General features: G+C 38.9%; 1 pseudogene; it reads left to right on the top strand.

Moving 5' to 3' along the window:
- Positions 1-7,380, top strand: part of LOC105756353 (immunoglobulin heavy variable 4-59-like) — a 36,758-nt pseudogene extending 29,378 nt beyond the window's left edge.
- The last annotated feature ends 13,785 nt before the right edge of the window (positions 7,381-21,165 follow it).

The following is a 21,165-nucleotide window of genomic DNA, read 5'->3' as shown; positions in this document are numbered from 1 at the left end:
AAGTGAGAATAACAGCACAATTTGAAGAGCGTAGTCACTGTCACTGAACTGTGCATGTAGAAATTTTTGAAACGGTGTATCTTTGGCTATGTGTATTTTCACCAAAAAAAAAAAAAAAAAGTTGAGAACTTAGAGCGTTAATATGCTGTGGGGTTGTTAACCAATGTCATAAAACAACATGTGTACTTCTGTTTCATGAGAAACTATTTGTTCTGTAAGTCTTCATCTGAAGTAGAATAAAATATAAAAAATAAATAAAAGAAAGTGATGTTGAAAATCTGAAGAGTCACATCACAAAAGAAGAGATTGAAATGGTAAAAAACAAATAAATAAATAAAATAAAATACAAAACCTCTCAAGAAAAAAAAAGCCCTGGCCCAGATGGCTTCGCTGGAGATTTCTACTAAACATTCAGAGAAAATCTTATGCCAGTACTATTCAAACTATTTCAGAACATAAGAAAGGAAGCAACACTAATGAATTCATTTATGAAGCCAGCATAACCCTGATACCAAAACCAGGCAGAGACAGCATAGAGAACAAAAATTACAGGACAATTTCTCTCATGAATTTAGATGCAAAAATTCTCAGCAAAATTCTAGCCAATAGAATTCAGCATGATATAAAATATATATATAACACAACCAAACAGGATGCATACCAGGTATACAAGGATGGTTCAACATTACAAAATCAAAGTAATCCACCACATAAATAAAAGTAAAGAATCACATGATCATCTCCACTGACGCCCAACAAGCATTCAAAAAAGTCCAACACCCATTCCTGACAAAAAGTGTCAATTAAATAGATATAGAAGGGAAATTCCACAACATAATAAAGGCCATCCATGAAAAACAACTGTCAATATCATTCTTAATCAGGAGAGGCTGAAAAAGTTCCTCTTCAGAACAGGAACAAGACAAGGATGCCCTCTATCTCCACTCCTATCTAACATTTGGCTGGAAGTCCTAACTAGACCAAGAAGATAAGAAAAAGAAATAAAGGGCATCCAAATTGGGAAAGAAGAAGTTAAATTGTCCCTGTTTTCAGATTATATGATACTATACATAGAAAACCCTAAAGATTCCATGAGAAAACTCCTAGAAATAACAGATTCAGCAGAATAGCAGGATATAAGAGAAACATACAAAAACTGGTTGGATTCCTACACCCCAGTAAATAAAACAATGAAAAGGAAATCAGGAAAACAATACCATTTACAAAAGCCTCTATAAAAATAAAATACTTAGGAATAAATGTAACCAGGGATATAAAGGAACTACACAAAGAAAACTACACACTATTGCTGCAAAAAACCCAAAAGGATCTACATAAATAGAAAAGCATACCATGCTCACGGATAGGTAGTTTCAACATTGTGAAAATGACAAATCTACCCAAAGCAATTTACAAACACAATGCAATCCCAATCCAAATGCCAACAATATTCTTTAAAGAGATGGAAAAACTAATCACTAACTTTATATGGAAAGGGAAGAAACGACAGATAAGTAAAGCTGTATGGAAGAAGAAGAAAAAATGTAGGACTCACACTACCTAATCTCTGAACCTACTGTATAGCTATGATAGTCAAAACAGCCTGTACTGGTACAACAGCATAAAAATTAACCAATGGAACAGAATTGAGAATCCAGATATAAATCCATCCACCTACAGTCACCTGATCTTCAACAGGGGCCCAAAGACCATCAAATGGGGAAAAGACAGTCTTTTTAACAATTTGTGATGACAAAACTGGATGTCCCCCTGCAAAAAAAAATGAAACAGGACCTGTTCATCACACCATACAGAAAAACTAACTCAAAATGGATCAAAGACCTAAATATAAATCCAAAACATAGAGTTTTCATAGAAGAAAAAATAAGATCAATGCTAGAGGCCCTAATGCACGTCTTTAACAGAATACAAACCATAACCAACAACACAAAAACTCCAGAAAATAAGCTTGATAACTGAGATCTTAAAAATTAAACACTTATCCTCTTCAAAAGACTTCATCAAAAGAGTAAAAAGAGAATCTACAGACTCGGAAAAATTTTTTGGAGATTACATGTTAGACAAAGGTCTAGTCTCTAAAATCTACAACAAAATCCAACACCTCTACAACAAGAAGACAAATAATCTAATTAAAAAGTTGGCAAAGGAAATGAACAGACACTTCACCAAAGAAGACATTCAAGTGGCCAACAGACACGTGAGGAAATGCCATTAGAGAAACGCAAATGAAAACGACAATGAGATACCATCTTGCCCCAGCATTACTGGCACAAATCAAAAACACTGGAAGTGAATATTTGAGAGGCTGCAGGGAGATGGGAACTCTTATGCACTGGTGGTGGGACTGTATAATGATACAACAATTTTGGGAAATGATATGGCCCTTCCTTAGAAAATTTGAAATAGAAATACCATACGATTCAGCAGTCCTACTCCTAGGAATATATCCTAGAGAAATATGAGCAGGTACACGAATAGACATTTGCACACCTATGTTCACTGCAGCATTGTTCACAAGAGCAAAAATAGTGGGAACAACCTAGATGCCCATAAACAGATGAATGGATAAACAAACTATGGTACATACACACAATGGACTATTATGCAACGATGGAGAACAATGAAGAATCTGTGAAGCATCTTATATCATGGATCAAACTGTAGGACATTATGCTGAGCGAAATAAGTTAATCTTAATCACAAAAGGACAAATATTGTATGAGACCTGTAATGGAAAAACGCAAACATTTACCGACAAAAAGAAACAATATTTGTTGGTTATGAGAGATGGGAGAAGTAGGGGCGAAACTAAACGGAAAATAGATAAGTGGTAACTTTGGTGAATGATAAGACAGTACACGGTTACGGGGGAAGCCAGCACAACTGGTACAAGGAAAGGTCATGAAAGCGCCATAGACACATCCAAACTCCCTGAGAGAGTGAAATGCTGGGCGGATGGCTATGGGGACCATGGTCTTGGGGAATATCTAGCTCAATTGGCATAACACATTTCTTAAAGACAGTGTTCTACTTTCTACCTTGATGAGTAACCTCTGAGGTCTTAAAAGCTTGTGAACAGCCATCTAAGATGCTTCACTGATCTCAGCCCTTTGGGATCAAGGGAGAATGAAGAGAACAGGATACATGGATAAGATTAGTCCAAAGGACTAATGGGCCACAGCTACCAAAACCTCCACCAGACTGAGTCCAGTACAGCTAGATGGTGCCCGGCTACCACCACTGAATGCTCTGACTGAGATCACAACAGAGGGTCCTGGACAGAGCTGGAAAAGGATATAGAACAAAATTCTAACTCACAAAAAGTAACAGATATACTGGCCTAACAGAGACTGGAGAAACCCCAAAAGTATGGCTCCCGGGCACCCTTTTAGCTCAGTGGTGAAGTCACTCCAGAAGTTCACCGTTCAGCCGGGGATTGGATAGCCCCATAAAACAAAACGGGACTGAGGCACAGCATTCCAGGGACAAGGACTAGAAGTCAGGAGAAGACAGGAAAACGGGTGATAGGGAACCCAAGTTTGAGAAGGGACAGTGTTGACATGTCTTGGGGTTGTTAACCATTGTCAAAAGGCAAAATGTGTACTAACTGTTTAATGAGAAACCATTTTGTTCTGTAAACCTTTATCTAAAGTGAGAATAGCAGCACAACTGGAAGAACGTAATTAATATCACAGAACTGTGCATGTAGAAATTTTTGAAATGGTTTATCTTTGGCTATGTATATTTTCACCAATAAAAAGTTTGAGAAGGGAGAGGGTTGACATGGCGTGGGGTTGTTATCCAATGTCATAAAACTATATGTGTACTACTGTTTCATGAGAAACTATTTGTTCTGTAAACCTTCACCTAAAGTACAATCAAAAAGTGTTTCTGGCAAAAAGAAAAAAGTGTATACTCTTTTGTGTGTCTTTTATTTTATTTTTTGCTCAATATATTTTTGATGTTCAATTACATTATTCCACATATCAAAGTTAGAAGTATTTCATTTTATGGATGATGTGAACATGTTGATTCATTCTTCTAATGATTGTCCTGGATGATGGTGCCAGTTTGTGGCTATTATGTATAAAGCTTCTATAAATATTCTTGTAATTTTTTGCAGAAATTTATTTCATTTATAATGGGAAAAAGCGTAAAAATATTTTCTTCAATGTTATGGATAATGATTTACCCTCACTGAAAACAAACTCTGTGTATATTCTACCAGAAGAATCATCATCTACTTGTGTTCCTCTGAAGTAAGGTTGGTAATTATTCATAAGTCTCATTCTAGAAGTAAGGAGCCAGCAGAGAAGGGCCCAATGACCTGGCCAAGGTCATGCAGCTCTCAAGCGAGTCAGATTGGAAGTGACACCAGTTCTCAAATCTCTCTCTCTAGATTGTAATCTCCTCTGACTACAGCTCTAGGTCCCTGGGCTCTCAGTAAAAGGAAGGCCATCGTTGAGGAGTGAGACTGGCTTCTTCCTTCCAGCTTCTGAATCAGAGACTGAGACCTTATCTGCCTTTCCCTGATTTTTACCTACATGGAAATCAGGTCTTCATCTTCCAGGTTAAAAACTAATTATTTTACAAGAAATCATGATCTTTGCCCAGAAAATGTTGAGATTCCTGTGAATCTGGTTGTTACTTCAACTTGTAAGTATCTCAGAGATTTTCAAAATGGGATGACTTGGATGACGTATCTGATTTAAAAAAAATGCTCTTGAGTCTATTCAGATTCATACCAACCATATAGGATGGAGTACAGCTTCCTCATATGGTTTAAAAGGAGCAGGCAGTGGATTTAAACAGGTGACGTTTGGTTAGTAGCTGAGCTCCATGACTCTGAGTATCTGATATTTGTCACTAATGTTTATATATATATATATATATATATATATATATATATATATATATATATATGCATTTATATACATTACTTATATATATTTACTGTCCCTGGGTTTCATGTCCCAGGTGCAGCTACCGGAGTCTGGACCAGGGCTGGTGAGCCCTCAAAACGCTGTTCCACATAAGTGCTGCCTCTGTATTTTCTGTCAGAAACAGTGGTTACTGCTGGGACTGGATTCACTAGCCCCCTAGAAAGGGGATGAAGAGATAGATACATAAGCGCTAGTGGCATCACTGTATATAATCCACCACTCCAAATTCAAGTCTCCTCCAGACATGTCCAAAAACCACTACTTTCTGTGTCTGAGCTCTATGATTTTAGAAGAAACATCACTGTCATGTCTGAGACACAATGATGGTAAGGTACTGGGAGTCCAGACACAAAACTGGCATGGAGGAAGTCTGGGAGGGGAGAGGTCTGCAGGGGATTCTCAGGTCCCACAGTACAAGGGGTACCCAGTGTTGGTTGTAGAATAAGAGACGGGTTGGTGAGGGGCTTCTTGTTGGGATCAGGGGTTTCTTCTACTCTCCTAGCTCTCAGTCATCCCCAGATATTTTGCTTGATTTTTTTTTAATCTAATGCCTCACATTCTCACTTCAGGCAATAAAGGAGGAATTGTTATCCTCTGTTGCAAGAGATGTAATTAGTCAGTAGAAGTCTCTCCTCCATTTTCCTTCATGACCATTTTTGTTTCTGTAGACAAATAGACATACTGAAGATTCTCACCATCCCTGTGATTCGGAACCATTCCTTACACAGTGAAACTGTCCTAGGATCTCAGACACAACTCCAAGGTCTAGTGACACAGGGCCTCAGTAAAGCAGCTCTCAGAAGTATTTTACAGAGTACTTGTTTCACGGGTAGGGGGTTTCCTTGCCAAAGGTGAGCTTGTTCATTCTGGAATCTATTCATAAGGCAGATATATTGCTAAAAACCTTTCATATCATCTCCCTAGAAGTAATGGAAACTACTCTCACTCACTCCAATATCCGTTATTAGCAACCCAGAGAACAAGGAATAGACACCTGTAGAGTACCTGAGTTTTCCACAAGGATCAGTTTACTAACCCAACATATTCGTGAGCTGAGGAGCTTCCATTTACACTCTCTGTGGTTCTGAAGGTTTAGGTTCCTCAAAGTTCTAGTTCAAGGAGAGAGTCTACAAACTCAAGGAGTTCTTATACACCCTCAGCTTCAGGGAGGGAAGAAAATTGGGGTGTTACTGTCCATTTCAACAACACTACAAATGATTACTTTTCAGGCTAAATTGTTTCCTCTGTGAGAAAAAAACAAAATAAAACAAAGCAAAACAACAACAAAAAAACATTCTTTAGGTTGGCATGAACATAGTCTCCTCTTGAATATACTTTTAGTAAACCTGTTTCAGGCCAAGAAAAATTCACCCAAGTTAGTGAGTCTTTCCAAGTAGTTCCACTTAATGCAAAACATTGGGTTTGACTGAGTCTGATGTGACTTCAATGTTTTTTGTCCATTTAGTTGCTGTCGCAACACTTTGAAAGGTCCAGTAATTTAAACGTGAGCTAATGGAGGTGTGAAATGGACCAAGATGTGACTGTTTAGAATATCCTTGATGTGTGATAAATATTTCATATCTATCTTTCTGTCTGTCTATCATCTATCATCTGTCTATCTATCTTATTCATTCCATTGAGCTAATTCCAAAGGCCGTCCTTGATCCTTGGCTGTAACTGGCTTACCTCTCAGACTCTGTCCTAGTGTGGAAGAGAACCCCATGGAGAGGTAAAAGAGGACCCCAGGGAGAAGACTATGTTCTGCTGAAGGCACAACGCATATCCTTCTCCCAGAGAAATCACAAGGCAGGAGCCTCCCTTATCCTCATTTCACCTTTACATACAAAGGCACCTCCATCATGCAAATTCCCACTTGGACAAACAGGTGGAAATACAGCAAGCATTTACTAACATTCAGGCTCCTCTTCAGCCTAGAGAATATTCTCTGGGAGTCATGGACTTCATCTACGAGAACATGAAACACATATGGGTTTTCTTCTTTATAGTGGCGGCTCCCAGAGGTGAGTATCTCAGGGATATATATATGAGGGTCTGGGGATGCTGTTTCTAACCACATGACTCACCTTGGTCTTACTTATTCCCAGGTGTCCCGTCCCAGGTATAGCTGCAGGAGTCTGGCACAGGACTGGTGAAGCCCTCACAGACTCTGTATCCTACCTGCACCCTCTCTGGGTCCTCTATAACAAGTTTTGCTGTGCATTAGGTCCTCCAGGCTCTAGAAAATTGACTGGAGTGAGTTGCTGCAATATACACTTGTGGAAGCACAAATTATGAAACAACTCTGGCATCCAGGGTCAGTATCACCAGGGATGTCTCCAAGAGCCAAATTTATTTAAAGCTGAACTCATTGACTTCCAAGGACACAGCCATGTATTACGTGCAAGAGACACAGTGAGGATTAGTCAGTGGGAACCCAGATACAAAGCTCCCTCCAGGGAGGCCAAGAGAGAACTGGGCGGCAGGGGAGCTCATGAGCACATTACTCAGGAGAACTAACCCAGCAAACCCAGGGCAGGTTCAGAGGGAGGGAGAAGGGATGAGTTTTGTTGTTAGAATGTGATTTTCCCTCTTCCTGTACAGGAATCCCTCTAGAGATCCCCTGCCACTTCATCCTCTATCAATGTTGATTTTTTCATACTTTTATTTTACGTATATATACACATATATTTATTCAGGAAATATATTTTGTTTTTTTCTTATGTAAGGAATAGTACACAAGACTAAGTCTCAGCATATTTTTCAATATGCGTCTGAAATTCTGAAACTTGCTGTATGTTCTGAAAAGGATAAGGCATTTTACATCATGTATCAACCAATCTTGTTATTTGTTGTGTACATGGAAGGAGGAATCTCTTGCTGTATGATTTACAGGAACATTGCACAAATACTCTGAAATTGTGATGTTCAAACTGTTCAAAAGTTCAATGCCAGAGAGCACAAATATTGTATATATATTATAAATAGTATATTATATCTACCCAAATTGGCAGAAGTTTGCATTTCCACATGTGATTTTTCCCATTGTAAAATGGTAATTTAATATTCTCATCCAGAGTAGATAATATTAATGGGTCGTTCTGTCTTTCTGTCTGTATATCTATCAGTTATTATCAACTAAATTCTATATTTCAAATCATGAAGACCCCATGTGTCTTTTCAAACACTAATTTTCCAAAGTATATCATTAGGCCTTACTTTTGAGGTGTCTATGAGTGGAATAGAAATTAAAAACTTTTGGATAGCAGCAATTTTCATTATCAAAGGTTCCAGTGGTTTTTTAGTGTTTGAATTCTAGCCTTCCATGCAAGAGATCTCTGTTCAATTTCTGGCCAATGCACCTCATAAGCAACCACCACGCATCTGTCACTGGAGGGTTGGATGTTGCTGTGATGTTGAACCCATTTCAGTGGGACCTCCAGACTCAGAAAGACTAATAAGAAAGATTAGGAAGAAAATGATCATTATTACTTGATGCAAGCATCACTTCGTGCTGTGTAGGTCAGTACTTTCCTCAATGGTGCTGCATAAGGAAAGTGACCTCAGCCCTCACTTCTTCACCAGCATGCTTTTTCCTACCATCCAACAGGGACTGGATCTGCTGCTCATGGCTGAGATGAGGCAGGATGAGGTCCAGGTTGCAAGACAGTGTTATGTCTCTGCCGTAGGCTTCTCACTCTGGCTTCCAAGGATGCTTTTCTCAGATTTCAGATGTTCAAGATGGATATGTGGAATCTGGGTCTGGACATATTCATGGCCAATTTGTCCACATACATTGGTAAAAGCCGTTTACATAGACAATCCTAAATCAGAGGGTGGGAGAGGAGGAAGAGACACCACACATATCCTAGGCAAAATCTATGCTTTGTCTATCATTAGCATGAGAAGTCTCTTAATTAAATTTTCAGGGAGAATTAAAATGAGGTATAAGATGAACAAGTGGATTCTGACTTGGGATGGATTCAAGGCCACTTCTGTTCATATCCATCAGCCAAGGCAAATCACATGAACAAGCCCAAATCACAGGATGGGAGAGGAGGAAGTGTGAATGCATATAAGGAAATCCACCACATCTCCAGTGGCCCCCTGAGTCCCCTTTCTAGTATGTCAGCCTGGGAAGCGGTGTGACCTCAAAATCTAACAAGATGTGAATCTGAACTATTAATGAAAAACCAAAGGGAATCTCTCTGTCCCTGAAAATGATGAACAAAAATCCCCAGAACTTTCCAACATGGTTTAATCACCAGAGTGAGAAATCAATTAGTGTGTTGGAGGAACTTCAGTGACAACATGGCATCAACAATCCCATTAAGTTACAAATAGCTGTAGCAACTATATGAAATTTCTTAACAAATATTAGCCAAATGATCTCAATATATTATTATTTTTCACTAATAAATGTAAGAATATAAAATCACCATATTATAACAATATTTGTAAGAGTTATAATAAAAATTATATTATTAAAATAATATTAAGATTAATAATTATAACAACTATGATTTATTCACTTCTTGGAGTTTGATTATCTTTTAGAAGGACTTTGTGGGTATTACTTCAAAGAACTTCTTTAGGGTACTTGGTGTTCAGTGCCTTAACTGTGTGCATTTATTGGGTGACAAAGAGGAGACAGAGAAAGATTAGGTAATATTTAGGTTGCAAGGCCAGATCTTAAATGACATTGCTTCCACTGACTGTAGTGAGCATGCTCTTGATGCTTGTAGTATACTTATTCTAATGGTTATTAAGATGCATTAAATAGAGCTTTGGAGGCAGAGCCAGCATGATGCTATAGACAAGCGCCAAGCTGTCACTCCACAGCAAAGACCCAGAAAAATAAGTAAAACAGAGAAAAATGTCAATCCCGGAACCCTAAGCTTCAAATAAAGAGATAAATAACTCCACCAAACACCAAATGGAAAGAGAAACTGACAGAGAATAGACAGCATGGAGAGCTACAGAGTGGAGGTCCCGTAACAGTTAACACATCAGGGTTTCGCCAACTTGGACTCCTCAGCCACCAAGAATGGTGGACAGGCAGTAAGAGAATACAGCTTCAAGGAGCTCCCAGCAGGAGAGAGAGCACCCAGTAACCAGCGTACACCCCCACCTTTCATCCTTCTGCTCTTCCTCACCACTTCCAAACAGTCTTATGTTCCTTGGCCTAAAAGGCGCCAGCTCCTTGCTGCTTGGATTCTCCCTTCCCACACCAGCCAGCTCCTTTAGTGCCATTATTTTTATTCCTGTTGTTGCTTTTTCTTTGGATTCTTTTGGTTCCTTCTCTTTCTCTCTCACCTCCTTCTCTTACTGTCTCTAGAACACCTGGCTCCCTGTGCCATCTCTGCTCCTACTTGACAGTATGTGAAGTGCTGCTCAGCAGGGAACCACTTCCCTGGTCTGAGCTGCCAAGCTGGTGGGATCCCTGAGGACTTTTTTTTTCTTTTTCTTTTTGGTTACCTTCATGTCTCCGTTTCTCCTCTGTCTCTACTTTCCTTCTTTTCCTGTCTCTTGAACACCTGACACTGTGTGCCATCTCCCCCCCTTCTAGACGAGCTGTGCAATGCCATGAGGCTTGGGAGCTACTTCTTCAGTCTTCGCCACCAAGCCAGTGGGCTCCCTTGAGGATTTTTTCTTTCTTTTTTTTTCTTTTCTCGATTCCTCATCTCTCTCTACCATTCTTCCCTTCTTTTCTCCTTAAATCTTGACACCATCTGCCATCTCTTCTCCTTCTAGATAGGCTTTGCAGAGCCAAGTGTCTGGGGAGTCAATTTCCCTGTCCTTGTCCCCACACCAGTGGGCTCCCTTAGGACATTTATTTCTTTTTCTCAATTACTTGTCTCTCTCTAACTTCCTCCCTTACACTTCTTTTGAACACATGGCAGCACGCGCCATCACTGCTACTTCATAATTGGCTGTGCAGTACCACTAGGCTGTGGATTCGTTTCTGGTGGGCACCTTTGGGGTATTTTTTTCTTTACATTCTTTCTTCTTTTTTTTGTTCTTTATCTCTCTCTATCTTCCTTCTTTACCCTTCTCCTGAAAACCTGGTACCGTGAGCCATCTCTGCTCCTTCTGAATGGGCTGTACAGCCCAGCTCAGCTGAGGACTCACTTTCAGTGGGCTTCCTTGGTGCATTTTTCTTTTCTTTCTTTCTTTTTTTTTCTTTTCTTAGTTTGTTGTCTCTCTCTCACATCCTTCCTTATCCTTCTCCTGAAGACCTGGTGCCATGTGACATCTATACTCCTTCTGAACAGGCCATACAGTGCTGCTCAGCTAGGGACCTCTTCTGGTGGGGTCACTTGGGTCATATTTTTTCTTTCTTCTTTTTTTCCCATTTCTTGTGTCTACCTCCTTCCTTTTCCTTCCACCCAAACATCTGGCATATTTTTTCTCTCAGTTTGTTGTCTCTCTACATTCTTTCCATTCATTTCTCCCAACCGCCTGTGTGTGCCTTCCTTTCTCCTTTATTAAATTTTGTTTCTTATCTTTCTCTTCCTACCATTCTTTTCTTTCTCCTGCCCATGAGGCTTCATGTGAGGTATAAGTTCCTTCTTGAAGATCTGAGCATCAACACCTGGCTAGAAAGCCATCAGCATATGGCTTCCCCAGGTCTTCATCACTCTAACGGCTGGCTCCTTCAGTACTTTTTTGGCCCCTGTTTCTCTCTCCTTTTTGTCTTCTTTCCCACAGCTACTTAGCTCCACAACCTCTACACTCCCTCCTGCCTATCTGCACCATGCGCTGAGCATGACATCCCAGATCAACACAGGCACTTTCTACCTGAGCCTGCCCTGCAATGACCCCCGGCTCCACCCTGTCAACCCCAGTACGTGACACAAATGACCCATAAGATCTCCTCTTCTTTCACTGAATCTACCCTGAAGCACCATAGCTGAGCGAATGACCCTGCCTATTGGACAAGGTGGTGAGAAGTATCACTCCAACAGATGAGCAAATAACAAAGAAATCCCATCCTGCCTACTCAGACATAACCAAATGAAACAAAAAAGGAGGATGAAACAAACAAACCTGTACTCAATAAATGAAGAAAATAACTATTAAATGTACTGAAGACAGTAAACAATCTAAAAACATAAAAAAGGAAGGTTCCATTAGGCGTTCAAAATAAAACGTCAGATGACTTCCAGTAGAAGAGAAGGCACTGGAAGTAGATGATAAGGATTTCAAATTTCTAATATTCAGAGCTATCCAAGAGTTGAGGGAAAAATCAGACAGAAATGAAGAAAAAATAGACAAAGTCATGGAAAAGACAGATCAAACAATGGAAGAATTCGGGAAAACAATCCAGGAACAAAAGGTCAAAGTAAATTCACAAAAACAGCAATAAGAAATCCAAAAGATAAACAACAAGATTTCAGAAATGGACACTGTCATAGAAGGGCTGAGGAGCAGGTTTCAAAAAATGGAAGACAAGATCAGGGGAATTGAAGACAAATACTTGGATACCAATTTTTTTGAGGAAAAATCAGACAAAAGAATGAAGAAAAATGAAACCCTGAGAAAGATATGGGATACAATAAGAAGCAAAAATTTGCTACTGATCTGAGTTCCAGAATGAAGGGAGAAAAAGGAAAACACGGAGAGGATCACTAAAGACTTGCTGTCAGAAAAATTCCTTAATATCATGAAAGATGAAATGCTGACCATCAAAAAAGCTCTATGAACACTATATAGGTTAGACCCCAAAAGAAAATCATGAAGGCATATCATAATCACACTAACTAAAACCAAAGACAAAGAATCCTGAGAACACCTTGAGAAAAATGAAAAGTCACACACAGAGGGGAAACAATAAAACAAATCTGTGATTACATGGCAGAAACATACAGGCAAGAAAGGCAATGGGATGACTTATATAAAATATTGAAAAAAAATTGTCAACCAAGAATAATATATCCTGCAAAGCTGTCAAGCAAATATAAAGGTAAAATTAGGGCATTTCTAGATAACAGAAATTAAGCGAATATGTAAAAAACAAACCAAACTTACAGGAATTATTAAAGGGTGTCCTTTGGTTAGAGAATAAACAACATCAGATGACAGCCTGAATCTAGGTAATAAGACCACATCAGCCATATGCCTACATAGGTAATGAACTCTCAACAATTAATCAGAACTAAAAGATTAACAGCAAAGTCAGAACAATAAAAGGGGGAATAAATGGTGTAGGTATAGAACTTTCTATGGAGAGGAACGCAACGTGATAACAAGTAATAAATGACTGCTTAAAACTTAGGAAGATAAGGGTAAATTTCAAGGTAACCACAAAGAAATTTAGCAAACATACTCATCAAATAAAGTAGAAAAACATAAAGTCTCAGTAAACACAAAATCCACAAAAACAACATAAATGAAAAAAATCCACAAAAAAAGGAATTCAGCACAGGAGAGTAAGAAGAACAAAGAAAATATCAGCACCACGAAAAAAAAAGAGCTAGAAATTGAAAGCAATAAACTCATACCTATCAATAATTACATTGAATGTAAATGGCCTAAATGCAGATAGAGAGTGACAGAATGGATAAAAACAAAGGATTTATCAATATGCTGTCTACAAGAGACATACTTTAGAAACAAAAACATAAATTAATTAAAAATCAAAGGATGGAAAAGAAATACATATCATGCAAACAGCTAACAAAAAAGAACAGGTGTGCCAATACTAGTATCAGACAAAACACTTTAAAGCAATATCCACCATTAAAAAACAAAAACAAAGAAAGACATTATATAATGATTAAATAGACAAATCCATCATGAAGACATAACCATAATAAATATTTATTCACCAAATGACAGGGCTCCAAAATACATAAAACAAACTCTAACATCACTGAAAACAGAAATTGCAATTTCCTCAATAATAGTAGGAGACTTCAACACATCACTTTTGGTAAAAGACAGAATATCTAGAAAGAAACTCAACAAATATACAAAAGATATAAAGGCCACAATCAGCCAACTTGACATCCAATACATATATAGAACAATCCACTCAACAGCTTCAAAGTACACATTCTTTTTCAATGCATATGGAACTTTCTCCAGAATAGACCACATCTTAGGCCAGAAAACTACCCTTAATAAAATCCAAAACACTGAGAAAATTCAAAGTATCTTCTCTGATCACAATGCCATCAAAGTAGAAATTAACAACAGGAAGAGCAAGGAAAAAAGTTAAATAAATGGAAACTGAATAACACCTGCTTAAAAACCACTGTGTAAGAGAAGAAATCAAAGACAGAATAAAAAAATTGCTAAAATCAAATGAGAATGAAAACACATCATGCAAAACCTTTGAGACACAGCAAAGACAGTGCTCAGAGGTCAATTTATAGCAGTAGATGCACACATCAAAAAAGACGAAAGGGACAAAAATCAAAAGATTAGCTACACAACTCAAATAGAAACAGAAGAGCAAAGAAGCCACAGTCACAAGAAGAAAGGAAATAATAAAGATAAGGGCAGAAATAAATGTAATAGAGAATAGAAAAACAATAGAAAGAATCAACAAAACCAAAGGTTGGCTCTTTGAAAGAATCAACAAAATCGACAAACCACTGGTCAAACTGACAAAAGAAAAACAGGTCAGGATGCAAGTAATCCAAATGAGAAATGAAATGGGTAAATTATAACAGACCCATTTAAAATTAAAAGGATCATAACAGAGTACCACGAAAACTAAGAAAATTTTGAAAACTTAGAGGAGAGGAAATGGATAATTTTCTAGAAATACACTACCTATCAAAACTAACAAACTGATGTTGGTAGTCTGAACACACTCATAACAGGAGACGAGATTGAAAAGGTAAAAATAAAAAACTCCTTCCTCTCCCCTAAAAACAAAATAAAACAAAAAGTCCTGTCCCAGTTGGCTTCACTGGAGAATTCTACCAAGCATTCATAAAACAGATTACATGAGTGCTACTCAAATTATTTCAGAATGTAGAAAAGGAAGGGATACTTCCAAATGAATTCTGTAAAGCCAGCATAACCCAGATACCAAAACCTGGCAAAAACACCACAAAAAAGAAAAATAGAGATCAATATATCTCATGAATACAGATACAAAAATTCTCAAGAAAATTCTAGACAATAGAATTTGGCATCAAATCAAAAAAATAATACACCGTGACCAATTGTGTCTCATAAAAGTTATGCAAGGATGGTTCTGTATTAGAAGACCAATCAACATTATCCACCATAAAATAAAAGAATCACATGATCATCTCAATAGACCCATATAAGGCATTCCATAAAGTCCAACACCCATTCTTGATAAAAACGTTCATTAAAATAGGTACGCACGGGAAGTTACTCAACATACTCAACATAATAAAAGGTGTCTACACAAAACCAACAGCCAGCATCATTCTTTTTTTTTTTTAATTCTACTTTAGGTGAAGGTTTACAGAAGAAATAGTTTCTAATTAAACAATTGGTACACATATTGTTTTATGACATTAGTTAACAACTCCACGACATGTAAACACTCTCCCTTCTCGACCTTGGAGGACTTTTTCTTCTTTTTTAGTGAAAATATACATAGCCAAATACACATTTCAAAAATTTCTACATGTCAGTTCAGTGAAATGGATTACATTCTTCCAGCTGTGCTGCTATTCTCACTATCCTTTTCCAAATTATTCCATCACCATTATCTTAAACTAACTGTTCCCTGGGCTTCCCATCAAAACTTTTGGGTTGCTGTTGTCAATTTGATCTCACGTAGATATTTTTTGTACTTTAGATGAAGGTTTACAGAATAGTTTCTCATTCAACACTTAGTGCACATATTGTCTTTGACAATGGTTAAAAACCCCAGGATATGTCAATACTGTCCCTTCTCAAACATGGGTTCCCTGTCACCAGGTTTCTTGTCCCCTCTTGCCTTCTAGTCCTTGTGCCTGGACTGCTGTGCCTCGTTAGTCCTATTTTGTTTTATGGAGCTGTCCAATCCCTGGCTGAACAGTGAATCTCGGAAGTGACTTCACCACTGAACTAAAAGGGTGTCCGGGGGCCATACCCTCGGGGTTTCTCCAGTCTCTCTCAGGTCAGTAAATCTGGTCTCTTTTTGTGTTAGAATTTTTGTCCTACATCCTTCTCCAGCTCTGTCCAGAACACTCTTTTGTGATCCCGGTCAGAGCAGTCAGTGGTGGTAGCTGGGCACCATCTAGCTGTACTCAGTCTGGTGGAGGCCTCGGTAGCTGTGGTCCGTTAGTCCTTTGGACTAATCTTTTCCTTGTATCCTGTTGTCTTCATTCTCCCTTGAACTTGAATGGGTGAGCCCAGTGGAGTATCTCAGATGGCTGCTCACATGATTTTAAGACCCCAGACACTACTCAGCAAGATAGAATGTAGAACAATGTCTTTATAAACTGTGTTATGCCAATTGAGCTAGATGTTCCCTGAGATCCGGGTCCCCACATCCCTCCGCCCAGCAGTTTAGTCCCTTAGGGAGGTTGGATGTGCCTATGGAGCTTCCATGACTTTTTCTTGTACAAATTGTGCTGGTTTCCCCAGTATTGTGTACTGTCTTACCCTTCACCAAAGATACTGCTTATCTATTGTCTATTTAGTATTTCTGCCCACCCCTCCCATCCCTCGTAACCAACAAAAATTGTTACTTTTTGTTTGTAAACTTTTTCATAAGTTTTTACAGTAGAGATCTCATACAATATTAGTCCTTTTGTGATTGACTTATTTCACTCAGCATAATGTCCTCCAGTTTCATCCTTTTTATAAAATGCTTCACAGATTCATCATTGTTCTTTTTCCTTTCATAATACTCCATTGTGTGCAGGTACCATAGTTTGTTTATCCATTCATCTGTTTGATGGGCATCTAGGTTGTTTCCATCTTTTTGCTGTTGTAAACTATGCTGCAGTGAAGATGGCTATGCATATATCTATTCGTGTGAAGGCTCTTATTTCTCTAGGATATATTCCTAGGAGTGGGATCCTGGAATTTATGACATTTCTATTTCTAGCTTTCTAAGGAATTTCCATATCATTTTCCAAAATTGTTGTAACATTATGCATTCCCATATGCATATGCAGCCTCTCCACCATTTGTTACTTCCAGCACTAATGCTGGAATGAGATGATATCTCACTGTGGTTTTAATTTGCATTTCTCTAATGACTAGTGGTTGCAAACATTTCCTCATGTGTCTGTTGGCCGGTTGAATGTCTACTTGGTGTTTTTTTTTTTCATTTCCTTTGCCCATTTTTTTAAATGGATTGTCTTTTTGTTGTAGAGGTGTTGAATGTTCTTGTGGATTATGGAGATTAGACCTTTGTCTGTCTTGTAATGTACAAAAATTTTTTCCCAGTCTGTAGTTTCTTTTTTTACTCCTTTGGTGAAGTCTTTTGAAGAGCATAGGTGTTTGATTTTTTGAAGATTTCAGCTATCTATCTCATCTTCTGGACTTTCGGTGTTGTTATTTATGGTTTGTATCCCGATAATGCAGTGTATTAGGGCCTGTAGCGTTGATCCTTTTTGTGCCTTCTATGAACTTAATAGTTTTTGGCTTTATGTTTATGTCTTTGATCCATTTTGAATTATCTTTTTTTAAATTGTACTTTAAATGACTTTTACATTTCAAGTTAGTCTCCCATTCAAAATTCTTACACATACATTGTTATATGACCCTAATTGCTCACCCCATTCTATGACAGCACACTCCTCCTTTCCACCCCTGATTCCCGATAACCATTCAATCAACTCCTAACCCTCTGTGCCTTCCCATCTCACCTCCGAACAGAAGCTGCCCCTATGGTCTATCTACTTGAGCTAAGAGGCACACTCCTCATGAGTATAACTTTATATCCCACAGTCAAGTCCAATCCCCGTCTGAAAAGTTGGCCTCGTAAGTTGTTTTAGGAAACTCATTACCACCAATCAAGAAGAGCCAGAAGTGGAGCATGTTCTTTTTACCCAGTATCTTTGTGTTGAGAAGCTCCTAGACCAGGAGAAGACTGGGGACAAGGACATTCCTCCAGAGCCGAGAGAGATAGCCTTCTCATGGAGCAGGTGCACTGAATTCGGACTTCTAGTAACCTAGACTGTGAAAGACTAAACTTCTGTTTGTTAAAGCTATCCACTTGTGGTATTTCTCTTATAACAGCACTAAAAAACTAAGACTGGTGATTTGGGTATGTTGAATTTTTAAGCTAAAAGCAAGTTAACATCCTTTTAATAAACAGCACTTTGTGGTAATATATTATCTTGTATGTAATTGTATTTGGTTTACTAATATTTCCTTCGGATTTCTGCATCTAGGTGCATCAGAGATCTAAGTCTGTAATTTTATTATTATTATTAATAACTTGTAGTGTGTGGAATCAAAGTTATGATGGGGCCAGAAGTGTACCTTTTGCCACGATCTGAGGGAAGATCTCAGCAGTCATCGCACCAAACGTGGATGTCATTCCAAGTAACCTATTCCCAGATATGAGGTGGTCTCTGTAACCATGGGGCCACTCTTTCCGGTAGGGAGATAGACAAGAGTAGCAACATTAAGGGCAGATCCAACTTTGGCATGAGAAGTCACTCAGATTATTTCCCCAGACACAGAGAACATATTCATCCTCTTCCTACAATGCATAGGGAGTGGTGCACAGAGAAGCACGTGGAGTGACCTAACCCTGGGCTGTTATGGGACAAGGTGACAACCTGAGCTCAGGACATTCAAAACCATGTAGTCCTGGCCTGAAAACGCACAGATCTGTGTTTCTTTTCACTCTGACCACTTTGTGTTCTTGAAGAGAGCAGTAGTTCACAGCTCTGAAGGATGCACATACTGAAGTCAGATGTTTGTTTCCTGTGTGCAATTTTCCTTTTGGTGTCCTTCCTGGACTTAATTGGTGATAAGGGTTCATATCATAAAGGTACCCAGACAGTGTTCAAATTTCACAAGAAGTAGGGGCAACAGAAAGAGTAACCCTGAGCATCAAGTGCCAGGAATCCCTTCCCACATGCCTTCCCTGAAATCCAGAGACAGGGACAGATAAGCCCTGATAAGTGGCTCATATATGTCCACAGGGAGACAGATATGCAAATGTTGCACCTTCCCTGCTCATGAAAAGCAGCTGTTCCCTTGTGTCTCCAGGTCCTTGAGTGTCGCAGCAGCGACGGTACGGCGAAGACAGTAACCAACTGCACAACTCTTACAGAGAAGTGGGGCCAGGAGGGTCACTCTGAGGAGTCGACCCCCACTTCAATCCCAGGAGTTTATTTTATAGTCAATACAGCAATCAATAACGCAATTAACAAAACAATGGGCTTTGGGTGTGGGCAAGGGAGAAGGAATTCAGGTAAACAAGTCAATCAGTAAAGGGACAATAGGGTTTGGGAGAACACATTGGACAAGTCTGGACATGTTGAAGACAAGTCTCGACATGTTGTGCAGCATAGAGGCCTGTGGGGGCTGCAGTTGTCAATAGTACAGCCATGTTTAAATGGCATATATCCCCACACTTGAGGATGTGTCCCAGTCTGTGTCCTTCCTCAGTGTCCACACTATAAATGATGCACTGATGTTGGATTCCCTTCTCAACACTGTCAAAGGTAATGTCCCTCCTGCATCAGGTCAGCTGTGACTGCTGCACTTGAGACTGTTATTAGTCTGTGTTCTCTGTGTGCATGTACCCCGTGTGATGTTCATGTGGTGGAGTCAGGAGAAGATGTGAGTCAGCCTGGGGGTACTTTCAGCCTCTCCTCCAAAGCCCCTGGATTCAACTCCACTGACTATTACATGTAGTGGATCAGCCAGGATCCAGGGTGGGGCTTGGGTGGGTGGAAAGAATGAGTAATTCAGGTGGAAAAAAATTCAGCATTACTCTCCATCAGCTCAAGTAATATTCAAAATAGCTAGGGACAACACTTTCAGTGCCGTTTCTCTTAAAATGTTCAACCTGAAATCTGAGTATAAGATCCTGTATTACTGTACAACAGGCAAGGTGAGGAAATGTCAGTTTGAGCCCAGACATACACTTCCCTGCAGGAAGGAGAATGGGCTGCAGGGGGCGCTCTCGATGCACACGGCACAGAGGCCATGTCAGGAGCAGGTGCAGTGGAAGGCCAAGGTTTCCTTTTAACCCAGAATTTCCCTACCCTTAACAAATATCTTATCCAAGGACCTTTTTTTTTTTTTTTTTTTGGTACCTTCTTAGTTTCTCTCATCTTACAAGGATTAACTTAGAAGAGAGATTCAATTCAATTTTTAATTATTAAATTTTTCAGCGTTCTGTTATCAACACTCTTTCATTAAATTTTAATCCTCATTCTAAATTTAGCGCCATGCAAAAATTTGTGTTCTTTCTATACTGTTGCAGTCATACTATGATATAAACTTCTGTTAACAGAATATTCAATTTACAGTGTTGTGTTTCATTCTTGCCCTTTTCCCCATCTTACATGAAGCGGAAACACCATTTTAATGGTTTGTACCTTCCATTTTCATCAGGACAGACGTAGCAGTGACTAGAAAAGAACATTATTTTTGGTTAAGAGTCAGCAAAAACAAAGGTTAAGTAGAAGTTCAGCAAAAATAAGGTGTGAAGGATTGGCACAGTAACCACAACAATGGACCCAAACATACAAATGAGCATGAAGATGGTACAGGACTGGGCAACATTTCTTTCTATTGTACATACAGTCTCCATTAGTTGTAGACAACTTAATGGCAACTAACAATAACATTCCTCAAAGTCTGTTGTACTCCTGGTGTTTTATGTCTTAGTCTCTGACAAACTTTCCACTTACTTCATCGAATGAAACAAGAAACACCTTTAATTTTATATCCTCCATATGTGACGACTGAATTTACTTCTCTTCATTCTGACCACTGCCACAAACCAAGTTCAGCATCTAATGTTCTTCCTAGAATACTCTCTTCCACCTGCAAAATCCCCATACTCCAATTTCTTTTCTAGGGTGTTGCAGCTGTGACTCCCACACCTCTTCCACTCCCTTTTCCTAAATACAGCAGGGAGGACAGCTTCTGCTTATGCTGCCTCCTAAATACACGCTGTGGAAGTCACTAGCGCTCTGATAATGAATTCCTCCACTGTTCTTGCACCCGTTGGCATGTTGCAGGAGTGAATGAATCCTGGAAATCCTACACAATTTCAGTTAACTCCTTCATTATTTTATATATG

Source organism: Trichechus manatus, unplaced genomic scaffold, assembly GCF_000243295.1.
Source record: "Trichechus manatus latirostris isolate Lorelei unplaced genomic scaffold, TriManLat1.0 scaffold00053, whole genome shotgun sequence".
Classification (NCBI taxonomy): Eukaryota; Metazoa; Chordata; class Mammalia; order Sirenia; family Trichechidae; genus Trichechus; species Trichechus manatus.
This window is presented reverse-complemented; position numbering and strand designations above follow the sequence as displayed.